Source organism: Phoca vitulina, unplaced genomic scaffold (assembly GCF_004348235.1).
Source record: "Phoca vitulina isolate PV1807 unplaced genomic scaffold, GSC_HSeal_1.0 scaffold1, whole genome shotgun sequence".
NCBI lineage: Eukaryota > Metazoa > Chordata > Mammalia > Carnivora > Phocidae > Phoca > Phoca vitulina.
The window spans coordinates 86,396,266-86,410,221 of NW_022589704.1; the positions used below are offsets into that span (position 1 = coordinate 86,396,266).

General features: G+C 35.2%; 1 protein-coding gene across 7 annotated transcripts in view; it reads left to right on the plus strand.

The window, feature by feature from the left end:
• Nucleotides 1-13,956, plus strand: part of LRP1B (LDL receptor related protein 1B) — a 1,853,519-nt gene that overhangs the window by 423,171 nt on the left and 1,416,392 nt on the right. The window lies entirely within an intron of this gene.

Consider the following 13,956-nt stretch of genomic DNA (forward strand, 5'->3'; position numbering starts at 1 on the left):
ATCCATCTTCACATTAGGTATGGCCTTGCCGCTGGAACTGGTATAGAAAATATTCTAAGACCAACATCTGAGACACTTTGTATAGAATGGGAGTTACTGAGGCCCAGGATTGGCCACTTGGAATATTTTTTTGTCTGCTTCCACTGCTCCTCCATCCACTTTATGATTGACAGTTTTTGTTTTTGTTTTCGTTAGTTACTTTAATAATCAATCAGGTTATATAATCACGTCTTCAAAACCTGTAATCTAAATGACATGTTAAGGTGACTTTATATATCTCTACTGAAAGAGCTATAATATGGTCTGCCGCATAATAATGGCTTCTCTACTTTAAAATTTCTAAGGAAAACTATTGTGGTTATCCTTCTTCCCACCTTCAAATTCTGCCAACCTACTCATTATCATTTTCTGGTGAAATCTTTTTGTGTGTGCTTCTCACTGATACTTCTGTGGATTGACTCTGCAAGCAGAAATTAGTTATAGGGGTAAGCTACTTGAACTAAATATAAAACCTCAGTTGATGATGCTTGAACAGCATTTGTCCAAAAATACCGCAGCCTACGGAAATAGAAAGGGTTGGTAGGACTAGACTTTTGATGCATCAAATGAAATTTGCCCGCCTTAATTTTAGCATCATGTAATGGATTTATCACCATGTTAAATGAACTGAAGTCCATGTCTCTCCCATGTGAAAAAAGAAAACATTATTTTCATAAATGCAGTTATATTTGATTTTAGGATTCTGGGTGATGTCTACGTTTTCAAAGAGTTGCAGATTTTTAAAAATCATACTTTTGGTGGTAATTCCCCAACATTGTAGCTGACAACTTTTACCAATACATTATAAAATAGAAGCAGAGTTAGGAGAAAAGATAATGGTTTTAGATATTATATAGTAAGATGAATAGTTGAGTCTGCAACTCCATCATATGAGAAAGTCATTAACATTTAGGTAGTTGATGAGATTACCTTGAGGAATACCACATTGGATGGGTGAGCAGAGGCAGAGAACCCTTCTCCCTGAAAACATGGTGCATAAATAGTGAGAAATATTGGAGATGAGCCAGGATAGAGTGTTGTCATGGAAACTAGAGGAGGAGAGAGACTCAAAAGGGGAGTAGATGACATTGCCAAATGCCACAGAAAAATCAAAATCCAGACTGAAGCGTGATGTGAGAAAAATGTTCAGAAACCAGTTGAAATGCTTTACATGTAATAATTATTTCCTACAATAGCGTAATGAGGTTTGTGTCTCCATTTCATAGATGAGGGAGCTAAGATACAGAACCCATAAGTAATCTGGTTTTAGATCATGCAGTTGGTAAGTGGTAGACCTAACTTTGAACTAGATAGTCTGGCTTGAGAGGCTGGAAACCGGGGTGTTAGGCGTGTCTCAGATCAGAGAGCTAGTGGGCTTGGCTACTAAGAAAGCACAAGTGAAAGCTTTCGTACACCTTTCCTCAGGGCTTTTAAAAAAAATAATAGGTGACTTTATATCCTGATATGGAAAAGTATGAAGGAACAGAGTGGATGATGTAGTTTTTACCTGACATCTTAAATGTTCACGTCTAAGTAGGAGATACACTGAACAGGAATCATGGAGGAGATCTGCAGAGGGTATAGGAGGCCCTCTGGTAAGGCCTAAAGAAAAGTGAGCAGCTATACCATTATTCTCAATAAGGATGTGCCTCTGAGCCTCCTAGAAGCTTTTTCAAAATATTCAAGCAGGTCTGAATACCATCCCTGGAAAAGTCCAAGTCAGTGAGCTAGGGCCTGGAGAATTTGAATTTGGGCAAAGTTCTCTAGATGATTTTGAAATATTGTTTAAAAACCTTACATTCATAAATCAATAGTAAAATGTTCAGTATTAAAATGAAGGAGGGCCCTTAGACAAATGGGCTGTTTCTTCCATTAGTGCCATCGTTCCCTGTTCCTTCCTCATTTTCTTCCAAGTGTTCTCCTTGGGGATGTCTACACTTTATCTGATTCTTATGTCCAAGTGATTATGTCCTAACTCCTGACAAGCTCTTAGCTCATAGTTAAATGCTTGGCGCCCTACAGAAGATTAACATATCAAAAAAAATTCCCTACCCCTAGGAAAACCTGAAGGTTCCCCCAAATAAAACCATTTCTGTGGAGTGAAAGGTATCAAGCTTGATGTTCAGGAAGGGATTGTCCACTCCAGCTCGTGAGTGCAGGCAGCCAGCTATGCATACGATGATTTCTGAATCTAAAAACTACATAACTCATATATAAATAGGTCAGCTTTTTATAAGCTTTTTTATCACCCTTAATAATGAAAGGCAGGTTTCTTTTGACTCAAATCCTAAGTTTAGTGGTATTGTTTAAGACTGGCTCTACATTTTCTGGCACCCATGGTACCTACAAAAACTGATTTTTAACTAGCGCTATAGCCAATTGGGGATGGCGGGACAGAAGAATGCTAGAAATATCCAATTTGGAAAAGAGAAACAAAAAAGGAGTAGTCTTAAAACATGGACAAGGAAGTACATATTATGACATTAAGCAAGTTAAAGCAGCGTTTTCAAGTACTTTAGCAAGGAAAGCACTTGTTTTTTTTTCTTTTCCTCCCCGGTGTCCGGATAGGATTCAAATCTGCAGACGGCTTAGCTTCTTCCCTTGGCAGCTCTCAGTACTCCTCGTGCAGTATGAGTCAGTGATGATGATGCCAGCAAGGATGTGTCTGACATTCTGTGCCCAGACCCTGGTTCCCACTCAGGCAATTAGAAGACTCTCCCATCTGGACACCGGATTCCCTGTTCCCTGTCTCCTCTCAGCATGCTGGCTGAGACTGAGGCTGTGTTCCTTGGGCTTCAGATTCTACTAGGAAAGCCAAAACTGGTGAAGCCACATGATGTTAGACAAAAATTGGCTCAGCTGGAAATTGCTCTTCACATGTTTATCCAATGCCTGCCCACGGTTCCCTGAGAACGTTTTGCCTTTGTGTCTGCCGGGGAGGGGCCCCCTAGACTTCAAACCTCAGTTAAATAAAAACGCTTTTATTTAACACACACTCTCATCCAGAACTTTCTGCTTATTCTATGAAAGAGTATGACTTGGACCTACTCAGCTCTTCACTAGCTATCAGACTCTTACTGGATCTGGTCCCATATGAACAATTTCTAATGATTATTTTCTATAGAAGGTGGGTTTTGTTTTTCCTCTTCATCTTACTCCACCAAACATGAACAGAATAGGAATAGAAAATGAAGAGAATAAAATGTGCTTGAAGAACATTTTGAAGTGTAAGTTCATTTTAAGAAAATGTCTGGGGGCACCTGGGTGGCTCAGTCATTGGGCGTCTGCCTTCAGCTCAGGTCATGATCCTAGGGTTCTGGGATCGAGCCCTACATCGGGCTCCCTGCTCAGCAGGAGGCCTGCTTGTGTTCCCTCTCTCGCTGTGTCTCGCTCTGTCAAATAAATAAATAAAATCTTAAAAAAAAAAAGAAAAGAAAATGTCTGAACCTAAGATAGAATATACAAGCACTTTAGATCATTATTTTAGGGTTGGCGCAGGCTAGTCTGCACCAGGCCCTTTACAAAATGAATTTCCCTCCCTTGATTTGCCCTGCCCATCAGACTGTCTTTGAATTGTTATTGCTAACCAACGAAAATGCATCCTGAGGCTGCCCACCCACTAATGTGCCATCTAACCCTGTGATGTATGATTTCAGATTCCAGATCTCTTTACACAATAGTTCAATGAATTTAAACTGGCTTTCCTTTGTAAGATGTGTTTATCTTCAAGTTTCTGTATTAAGACTCTCCTTCAAAACCAGTTATGTTAAAGCCAGGGTGTTGACATTAGCCAAAAATTTTTAAGCTCAAGATATAAAGCCTTAAAAAAAAATAGTGTGGTGTAAGCATTTTTGTTTGAACTATCAAGTGTCATCCTCCTGTCTGGTTGATGCTCCAATGAAGTCCTGTGGTAAGCTCTCAGAGGAAGCTGTAGGCAAGCACTTGAAAAACATAGGAAAAAGTGATTCCAGCTGAGGCCATCTTAACACATCTTCTAATGGCCAGACTCCCTTTGGCTCACCTTGTTAAGCATCTGCCTAAAACCCACAAAGAAACCAGTCTGAGGCTCAGCTGCTATAATAAACAGAACGAACACATGGAGACACCAGCTAGCAGATGGGGACTTGCTTATTGAGAGAGACTGATCTAGTGTCTGGCCACCTGTTGGCAGACACAGCAGTCCTGGCACCGCCCCCCACCCCCCCAGAAAATTCAGACAGAAGGGAGACAGGAAGAGAAGTGATTCTTTAAAGGACTAGAAATAAGGAAAACATTTGTTAAGCTAAGTGTTGCACGTGAGAGAAGATAAAGTCAGTCAAGGAAGTTGCTTTGCAACAGCCTATGGGAACAGGGGTCTTTCCAGACCAAAGTAAAGTAAAAACAGTATGTCTGCAATATTTCAAACGTGAATTTAACATAGTGACCACAAATGGCCTTTTAATAGTGATGCTAGTTAAGACGCCGAAAGTGTTGAATTTGCTTCCCACTGACTTTGCATTGCTACTGTCAAATTAACTTCTGAATAGCAAGTGGATACAAAAGTCAATTTCAGGAATAAGTTTGTAAATGGCTCTGATTTACTCCCATGGTGATTCAGTCTAGTTTTTCTTAACTTTAGGACAATAGAAAAGATTAGCTTAACTTGAATTTTATCTTTCTTTCTCAGAGCCTTGAATTTCTACTTGCTGGGGAAAAAAAAAAAAAAGGTAAAAAGAAGAAAAACAAAAAACAAAAAAACGGAATCATTCCCTAGGCATTCTTCTTTATGATGACTTGTGGAGGCTCCCAATTCCAAGCAGGCTTACATTTGGAGGGTAGGATCATGCCCAGGGACTGGCATGCCTCAGAACAAAGCCGGAGGTAGAGGCAGTTGTCCTAGCTAGATCTTCCAGCCCTTGTGAAGAGTGAGTGAGAATCTTCAACTTGAACAGAGTACTAGGTAGACAGGTTCAGGGCAGCTGAGGTGACCTTTATTTTACAAGCTCTTACCTCCTTTCTCTCTACACTCTCCTTTGCCAAGTTCCTCTTCCTAAGATTTTCCCCCAGCTATGCCACCTTCAGAAGCTGTGTTACAACTCTTGGAAAATACTACTATTCTCTAGAATATGGGCTTTTCTTTCTCCTGATTATAGTGCTAAAAGTACTGTTTTCCAGGAGAAAATCATAGACTAGAAGTTTCAAAATAGAGAAAGACAAGAAAAAGAAAAAGTCCAATGCTCCTTCCCTTCAAGTTTCTCTTACTATGACAACTTGGTAGTTTTTGCACAAGGTGGGGAGTCTCTGTGGACAGCCCACATCATAGTGTCTTGTCAAATTCAATTCAGAACTGTTTTTCTTTTTTCTTTAATAACCCTTCTCTAGGACTTAGAACACATTTTAAAAGATACATGAAGTAATGGCTTTGAGATGAGACTCACATATTAGACCTGGAAAGAAGAGAAGAAATTATCCTATTCCTTTTAATTTGGGGACATAGAAACGGACACCAGATTTTAATTAAGTCAAGATCACACATCTTGTAGGTGGAATTACCAGGACTAAAATCCTAATTCTATGTCAATCTCTTAAATCATGTTGTCTCAGTCAGTGTAGCTCCTTAGTTGTACTAGAAAGTAGAAAGATGCTGGGCAGGTTAGCTAGTGAGTCATACTGCAGACCTGTATCCAATTACTGCTGCACAGTGCAAGGAGCTCTAGAAATTTGACAGAAGGAAATATTCCAGGTAGACCCAATTTTGACTCTGCCTCTAACTGTGTGACCTTGGGCCAATTATATAACCTCTCTGTTCCTCGGGGTCCTCATCTGTAGAATGGAGAGAATAAAACCTACCTCACAGGACCAATCTAAGAATTGATGGGTCTGTGCAGGTATGGTTCATACAATAATCACCTTTTGCCAACTATTACCTTCTCGAAGATAAGCTAAGCAATTTTTTCTCATGATTGTTTTTCTCTGTTTCCTTTTCAAAACAACACATTTTAGGTCATTTAGTTCTCTCTGTATATTACTGGCTTTGCAGGGGTAAATTTTTCCCTCTGTGTCAGTTGTAAGGCTTTTCAAATTAGTGTAAACTGCTTTTTTATAAACGTACTACTTATTACCCAATTTTAGATCACAAGTACAGATATGAAATCAGACGATGTGCAACATATGCCGGTTCTGCCAAATAACTCCCCATTCTTCAAAATGTTTTCATGTATTCTTATTTTCCATCTTCAATTTATCGGGTAGAAAATTGCTTCCACTTCAACTTTGAATCAATTCTATGAACAGACCTCGTAAGTTATCCCATCACATGCTTTAACTGTGTTCTTGTAAGCCACTAATTCTGTTACTACTTTCAGGGAAAAAATCTGTTGAACCTGACTGGTTGGATTTATTTTTTCAAAAGCCATACTATTTTATTTCTTTTGATTCCAATATTTTCTGGAGAGTTACAGATTTTCTTTCATAATATGTATTCGTTAATATACTAAAGGTTGATGTTACTGAGGAGTGATTTCCAGCTTGTTTTCCTAATGATGTTTGAAATAGATTACAATATTTACCTCACATATTACCCCAATTCACTATAACTTCACAAATAATGAATGGTATTTCCAAATTAACCAAGTAACATGTTTCCTAAAATGAATATTATAGGAAACTTAGTATTTCAGAACCCTAATTTAAAAAGAAATAGCACTTATTATATATTCTTGTTACAAAAATAACATGTTTAAAGTATAATTTGGAAAATCAAGATACGGAAAAATTTTTAAATAAATCACCTCTTACCCAAAGATAATCACAATTAATACTTTTAGTTCATATCTTTTCAATTGTATGTATATATATGTATGTATTCATATTTTTAAAAGTGATAATGGGATCATACAATACACATATTTTGTACCACTTTTCACCAAACAAGACATCATGAATATATTTCTGTGCCGTTTAAATATTTTTCTGTGACATGATTTTTAATGACTATTTAATGTTTTATTATACAGAACTCATACTCTAGACAATTTATAATTTCTAATTTTTCTTTTTATAAATTATACTTTGTATGGAAAATGATAAATCATACCCCATGTACAGAAGAGTAATAATAACTTTTGCTGAGCACGTACTATGTGCTAGGAATTTTACATACATATTCTTAGTTTACATACATTCTTCAATTTGCAAAGTAAGGATTACTGCCTTCTTATTATAGATGAGGAAACATTACAGATTAAAAATAACTACATTGAGTTTTACAAATTAATCAATGACAGATAGTTTGAAAGTAGTTAGAATTCAAAATCAGGTCGGTAGGTGCCAAAACCTAAATTCTTTGTTTTATCAAATTTGCCCTGAGACCAAATCTCTAAAAATAAAATAACTATTTCAAAGGGAAAACCCATTCTAAATCATTTGCTGTATCATCCCAACCAAAAAGACTAGTTTATTCTTGTCTGTATTTGAGACTTATTTTTTTAATCTTATTTACCAAGTTACAAAATCCCCATTATTGCTAATAAAATTCAAAATTCTTCTTTATTGTTACTTGTTGCAAGTTTAATTAATCACTATACTTTAATAACTTCAATGAATATTTTCTCTTGATTAGTGATCCTTCTGAAATGTTTACCATTCTGATCTCTGATAACCTTTTAATCAGTCAGCATTTCACACTGAATAGATTACTACTTGCATAATCATTGATGTAATGACATGGCAATTCACAAGATTTCTCCTAAAATTGGAAGAAGCTAAATTTATTCTTGAAAGGATTAAATTCTTGAAAACCTTAAATTCAACCCCTTGGAAGAAATGCTGTAAGATGAACTGTCACTAATTTGCAGGTTTTTTGGTTTGTTTTTGTTTGTGTTTTAACCAGCAGTGCCAACTCTGACTGATGTGTACTAATATAACTAAAAGGGTAACTCAGAAAGTTCAAGGATTTCCAATTACTTAAATTCAACTTAGGGATGAAATTTATGATACATGTGTCAAGTTTCCTTCATAATCGTTCCTAAACTACGTTTAATTTTCTATAACTGATTACCAAGAGACCTAAAATGTTGCAGGGATGGTATGGGGACCAGCGTCTATAGCTGGGGATCATCCTCCTATCTTGTCTGGAAATGTAATTGGTTTAAAATTAGTAGTTTCTATTATCTTAATTTAACTTTTTTTTTTAATTTTAAAGAGGTCTCTTCTGAATATGAAAAGTACAAATGTATGATTATCAAAAGCAAAATTTTTTAAACAAATTCAGGATATTATTTTGACGAACACAAGACAAAATAGTCTAAATTAAACTGGAATCCTTTCTATCATTTTTACTCTCCTTCTCCCATCCTGTTTGCCATTTAATAAGTTAAATGAAAACAAAGCAAATTCTAGGAAAGAATTTATAATTTTATACATTTATGCATTATACACATACATTTTGACTTTTCAATGTTACAATTCCTTGAATCACTTCAAGTTTTTTGGTCCTTTGCCTGAAATTTGAATACTTTTCCACTAAGAGTGGTATTCCCATTAAGGATCCCTTTAGTGATACTTTAGCATAATTTGCTCAACTGTATATATTATTAAAATTCATCTTTTTTGTATTAAAGCAACTTCTAATATTCTTGGTATTACCAAATGTCATTAACAGAATCATATTTATAGCTCTCAATATTAAGACCTTACTGAAAATAGACATCTACCTTAAATCTCTCATTGGTTCTTAGGCTTTATCCATTATATCTTATCTAAATGTTCATTTACCTCCAATTCTAAGGAACTCACACCAATCTCTTAACATAGGTTAAGAGACATTTGCTCTACCTTATCCCCAACACTGTAACTTTGGCGCCATGTCAGGTGTCAAAAACCCCTCACCTTCTCTACTTCAGCTTTTAACTCCTTAAGAAAGGGAGAGTCTAATTTTAATACTCATTTTCATTTAACCCATGGCAGTCATTAACATTTCCTTATTTTCCCTGATTCTTTTCTTATCCCTGACCTGGGTACTTAGGGAAAACAGTCTCTCTTAACTAAACAATGGTTAGAAGGAAAGATCAACTACACTGGCAACATTTAATAGCCTGAATCCTATGACTTATTTTCCCACCCAGAAATTTTCTTTCTACCTCACTGCTCTTCATCCTTGCTATCCTATCTTATTTTGGTTTCTTTCTTCCTTTATATTTTTTATGATCTGTCCTCTATGTTTAAGGATTAAATATGTCCCAGTGTCTTCATTTTTTCCAGATTAATGTATTTGATGAAGATTGTTTTTTAAAAAAAAAATACTGTACATTCAGCCTTTCCATAGCCACTAGAGCAAAAAAATATCAGCCTTGGATTTTCAGTCTTACAGGTTAGGGTGTGAATTTGGTTTAAATTCACTGGGCATAGAGTGTTCCTCTGTCAGTTTTAGACATTATCTGTATTATAATTTTTGGTTTTACGTGTTGTCTGGTACAGAGCAGGCACGAGATAAGTGGTGAAGGAATGTTGTGATATGAAAAAATTCTTTCCAATATTCTGGTCTTTGGTCTTCTACGTTTCACATCCCTTTCATACTTAAAGATTCAATGAATTTTTGTTTGCCCACTTTTACCCTGAATTATATGGTGCTAGAAATTATAACAGATCAAAGCTTCTAAAAAGTTATTTACATAGAAAACATTACCTTTTCAAATAAAGGTAAAAGGTGATTTTATCAAAATTTTAAGGCAGATGAACACTCATGTAGTTTGTTTTCTGTTAGTATGTGTCTGCTGTTGGTTATTTAAGGGAGAAAAATTTAAGATACATGTTGTTAAATTTCATTAAACATTATCTTCTCATGAAACATATTTAAGTCAGTTTCCCAAAATATGATCAAATCATAGAGATACAGATTTATTTTTTTTCTTATCTGTTAAAGGTCCTATTAATATTGTATCTTTCCAGTAATCATTTGACTTTTTCTTTATTTTTGCCTTTCTGGAAAATATGAGGACTAGCCATAACTGAAAGCATTATAAAGATAAATTTACTTATAAACTTACCACTTGGCCTGATTGCTTTTCACAGTTTTGGTGAATTTTAAGTGGATGGTGTGAGAATGTTTTTTGTTTTTTGTTATTGTTGTTGTTGTGTTTTGTTTTGCTTCTAGTGCTCATTCGTATTTTAGAACATTAGGACATTTTCTAGAATGGCCTCGAGGTGATAATTTGAAGGGAGACACTAGGTCATGGACTACAAATATAGGGGAAAAAATAGTTTTCTCTACAGAAGAATTAAAGAGTCCTATCATTGTTTTATCAATACATCTTTTGGTAGGCCATTTAAATAATCATACTCCTAAGAAACAGCTTTAAAAATAAAGTAAAAAAAAAAAAAAAGGTCAAGGCTACCCTTCTCATAAAAGAAACAAAGTCATCCCAAACTATGTTTGGTCTATCTTTTCTTTTTAGTTTCTGTTTATGAATAAATACTTCATTTGGGTTGGGGTACTTTTTATAAACGACCCTGGAGAATATTACTCTACTATACAGTTATATCCAAATGAACCCAAAGAGTAAAGCAAATTTGCCTCTGTGCAACATGTATTACTTTTTTTTTTTTACATTGTTTTACCAATTACAATGAACATGCATTGCTCTAAAGAGAAAGTGGTAAAGATCACTAATAAAATAAACACACAATCAGGTAAGTATAAATCACTTGTACTAATATGATCTAAATAGGCAGGCACCAAAGATGTCTAATTGTGGGGCTTCAGTTCATGAAGGGACTGAGTGCCGTCCCTCACTTCTTCAGGGGAAGTAGATCTTCCTGCAGTTTGTAGAGACCTACAGGAGACATCTAGGTATTCTCCAGACTTCTGAATTTTACTTAAAGCTTAGAGGGAGACATTGTTTTATGCAGGTAAGACCACAGGAAGAGATTCTTCAGGACTCTGGTTCACTAGGGCCTGTGACTGGGTCTGCTGGAACAGAGAAATGGAAAGTGTGGTTTAGTTGTTGTTTTGGTGGTCTGGATGAAAGATGTGGTTGACTCAGCAGGCAGCCATACACATTTTGGGGGAGTAAGGTATTTTGCACTCTACTGATTATTTTTTCACAATTTGTTTGCATCAAGAAAATTTGGTAATCTCAAATCAGTTCATTTTTTTCATCCTACTTTTGCCAGGTAATGTATTTTGAACACATAGATAGTTTTGCTTACTTTTCCTGAAGAATGAAATTCTCTGACTTTGATGGGGGGGGGGGGCAGAATCTGTATTTTAAAGATTTATATCTAATTTTTTGTATTTAAAATGGAAAAAAATATATATATAAATGGTATACATTGATCCAAATTAAAAACAATAATTTTTATAGGTTAGCTAGAAATCAATGAAAATATGCAACATATTGAAGTGCAGAAAATCTAGTATCTCAAAGGACTCTGACTGATTTTGGTCTTGTTCTGGGGGCTTTTATAGTCTGCTTGACCATTAAGAACTCAATAGCACTAACTCAGTCATTATTAGTAAATTGATACTAAGTAACAACAACAGTCTATCTAAAGATATGAGTACTTGGAAACTTAAGAATAAAATATAAGAGCAAAAATGACATTATAGATTATTTTGTCATGTTTTAAAAATCAGTTATGCAAGTTTTGGATTAAAAGCACACGAAGAAATTATTTTTGGTAAATAAAGAAACATGATGAAGAAAACATTAGCAAGAAACATACCCTTGAAGATTCATCTATAATCAGTTTCAGCATCCTCTTTGGTTGTGAAGTAGAATACATAAATATTAGGTACAGGCCGAAGCCATATACATGATTGAATAGGTTTGGAATGAAACAAAAGAGGCAGCTAAGCTTAAAAAAAAGTTCTTTCAAACAACACAATCAAAGAATGCATATTAATGTGACTCATAGATTAATTTCATCCTTTATCTTAGAGCCATGACAGGGTGGAAGTTAATGATTTAGCAAATTTGTCTTTATTATCAAGATAACTTATGAGTCTGATAAAATATTCAAGTAGGTTTATTTGTTTGTTTGTTTGCAAGCATGATGTTAACTAAACACAATGTAAGCTTGTATATAGATAGGTACAGTTTTATCAGAAGGAAAATTCTGGGACTGGTAGCCAGTTTATACCCTGAGTGCCTGAACGACCAAGGTAGCCTCACTGGAGAGAATGTGTCAAAAGACCATCCACTTGATTATCTTTCAATGATCTTAATGTGATAATTAAAACTGTAAGTTCGCAGATATGAATTACCAAGCAAGAGAAATGTACTGAAAACAGTCTTCCAACTTACGATTGATTTATTACTTTGCATATGGGAGAAGGGAAGAATGTAAGTATTTACAGCCCTGAATCAACAAATTTATAGTTCATGATAAAAACTGGCTCATTTGGTAAATATTTTTTCAAGCCAACCACAAATAAATCAACATCTTGAAGCCAAAATTGTGACAATGACAGACAGCAATGGAAATGAAGCTTGAGAGCTAGGTGATGAGGTCATGGATAGTCTAAGTTATAGGACACTAGCCATTTACGTGCGATTAGGTTAAGTAATGATGTGGAAACAAGGAAGAATGTAAATTAGCCATCTTTCCATACTGAAAAAAAGAGTCTTTAGATGGAATACTTAATAAAAGGAGCGGTAAAAGGTGTAAGATGAAAGATTAGAGACATTTTGCGTCCACTCTATGACAAGCAGTCTTACTATTCAGTAAAAAACAATTTAACATTGCCAACAACAGTAATTCTGAAAATGTTCTACTATACATTTTTCCCCCTCTATTCAAGTCATCTCTTCTCGGCAACATAGTTTACGAAGAAGTTTTAAAAAATGTACTGCTACCCCTTATATCCATGCATGTATGTAAACCAAGGTTCTAAAACAGTGTATACAAAGAAGAATAGATAATTTATCTTAACATTGCCCCTGATCTTTGGTAATGGCTCTCTTTCATCCAGCACAATTTTCTAAAAATTATCTGTTCAGCATTGAAAAAAAAAGAAAAGAAAAGAAAAGAAAAAAAGAGATGGCAGGGTTTTGTTTGTTTTTTATAGAGGCCTATGTGAAACATTTTATTTTTATACACCAATATATCGTGGAAGTAAATGTAAATTTTATGTGAGATATTAAAGAATTTTTCTTTTATTTACTCATTTACTTTTGGTTTAGTTCTTTTTTCTCCCTTCCAAAATCACTGAGTCTCACACCAGTAGACATATGTTGTAAAGGCTTGAAAATATTGGCATGGTCCTTATTTAGCCTCTTATGAATGAGCAAAATCCACAGAAGCAAACGAAGCCCACAGAAGCAAAGTGACTGGTCTAAGACCTTATGATTAGCAAGTTGCTGAGCTGGAACCATCACATGTTCCTGACTCACCTTGTTATTACTTTACAATTTGTTCTCTTGATGCAAAGAGCCAAAACTAAAATGAAAGGGTGCCAAGAAACAGAGCAAAAGAGAAATGTGAGATTAGGCTGAGGTTAGTACACTGTCGCTCTTAAACCTATTTTGAAACTACTCGGCTTCTCCAGTTATACCTGCATACCCTTGTATTACTAGATTTAATGTCAGAGGTAACAGTGATGTCTGTCTGAGGTAATATTTTGCAAGCCCCCTTTCTGACTGACGTTGACTCTTGAAAACTAAAGAAAATCTTGGAAAAATAGAAAGTTTATTTTTTTAAATAAACTTATTTTTGAACTTTTATTAAACTTGCTTTAATTTCTTTAGCCCCCTAGGCAATATACCCAGTATTTATTTCCATCATATTGAAAATTCTAAAAACATTTAGTCTTTAGTCACTGACAAGATTAATCTGTTGGGGTTTTTTGTAATCGTTGTACTGTGCCCCTCTCCCAACTTCCTTCTGAAGAAGGTACACAAATTGTTGACTTTCTTTTTTCTGGAAGTAATTGACACA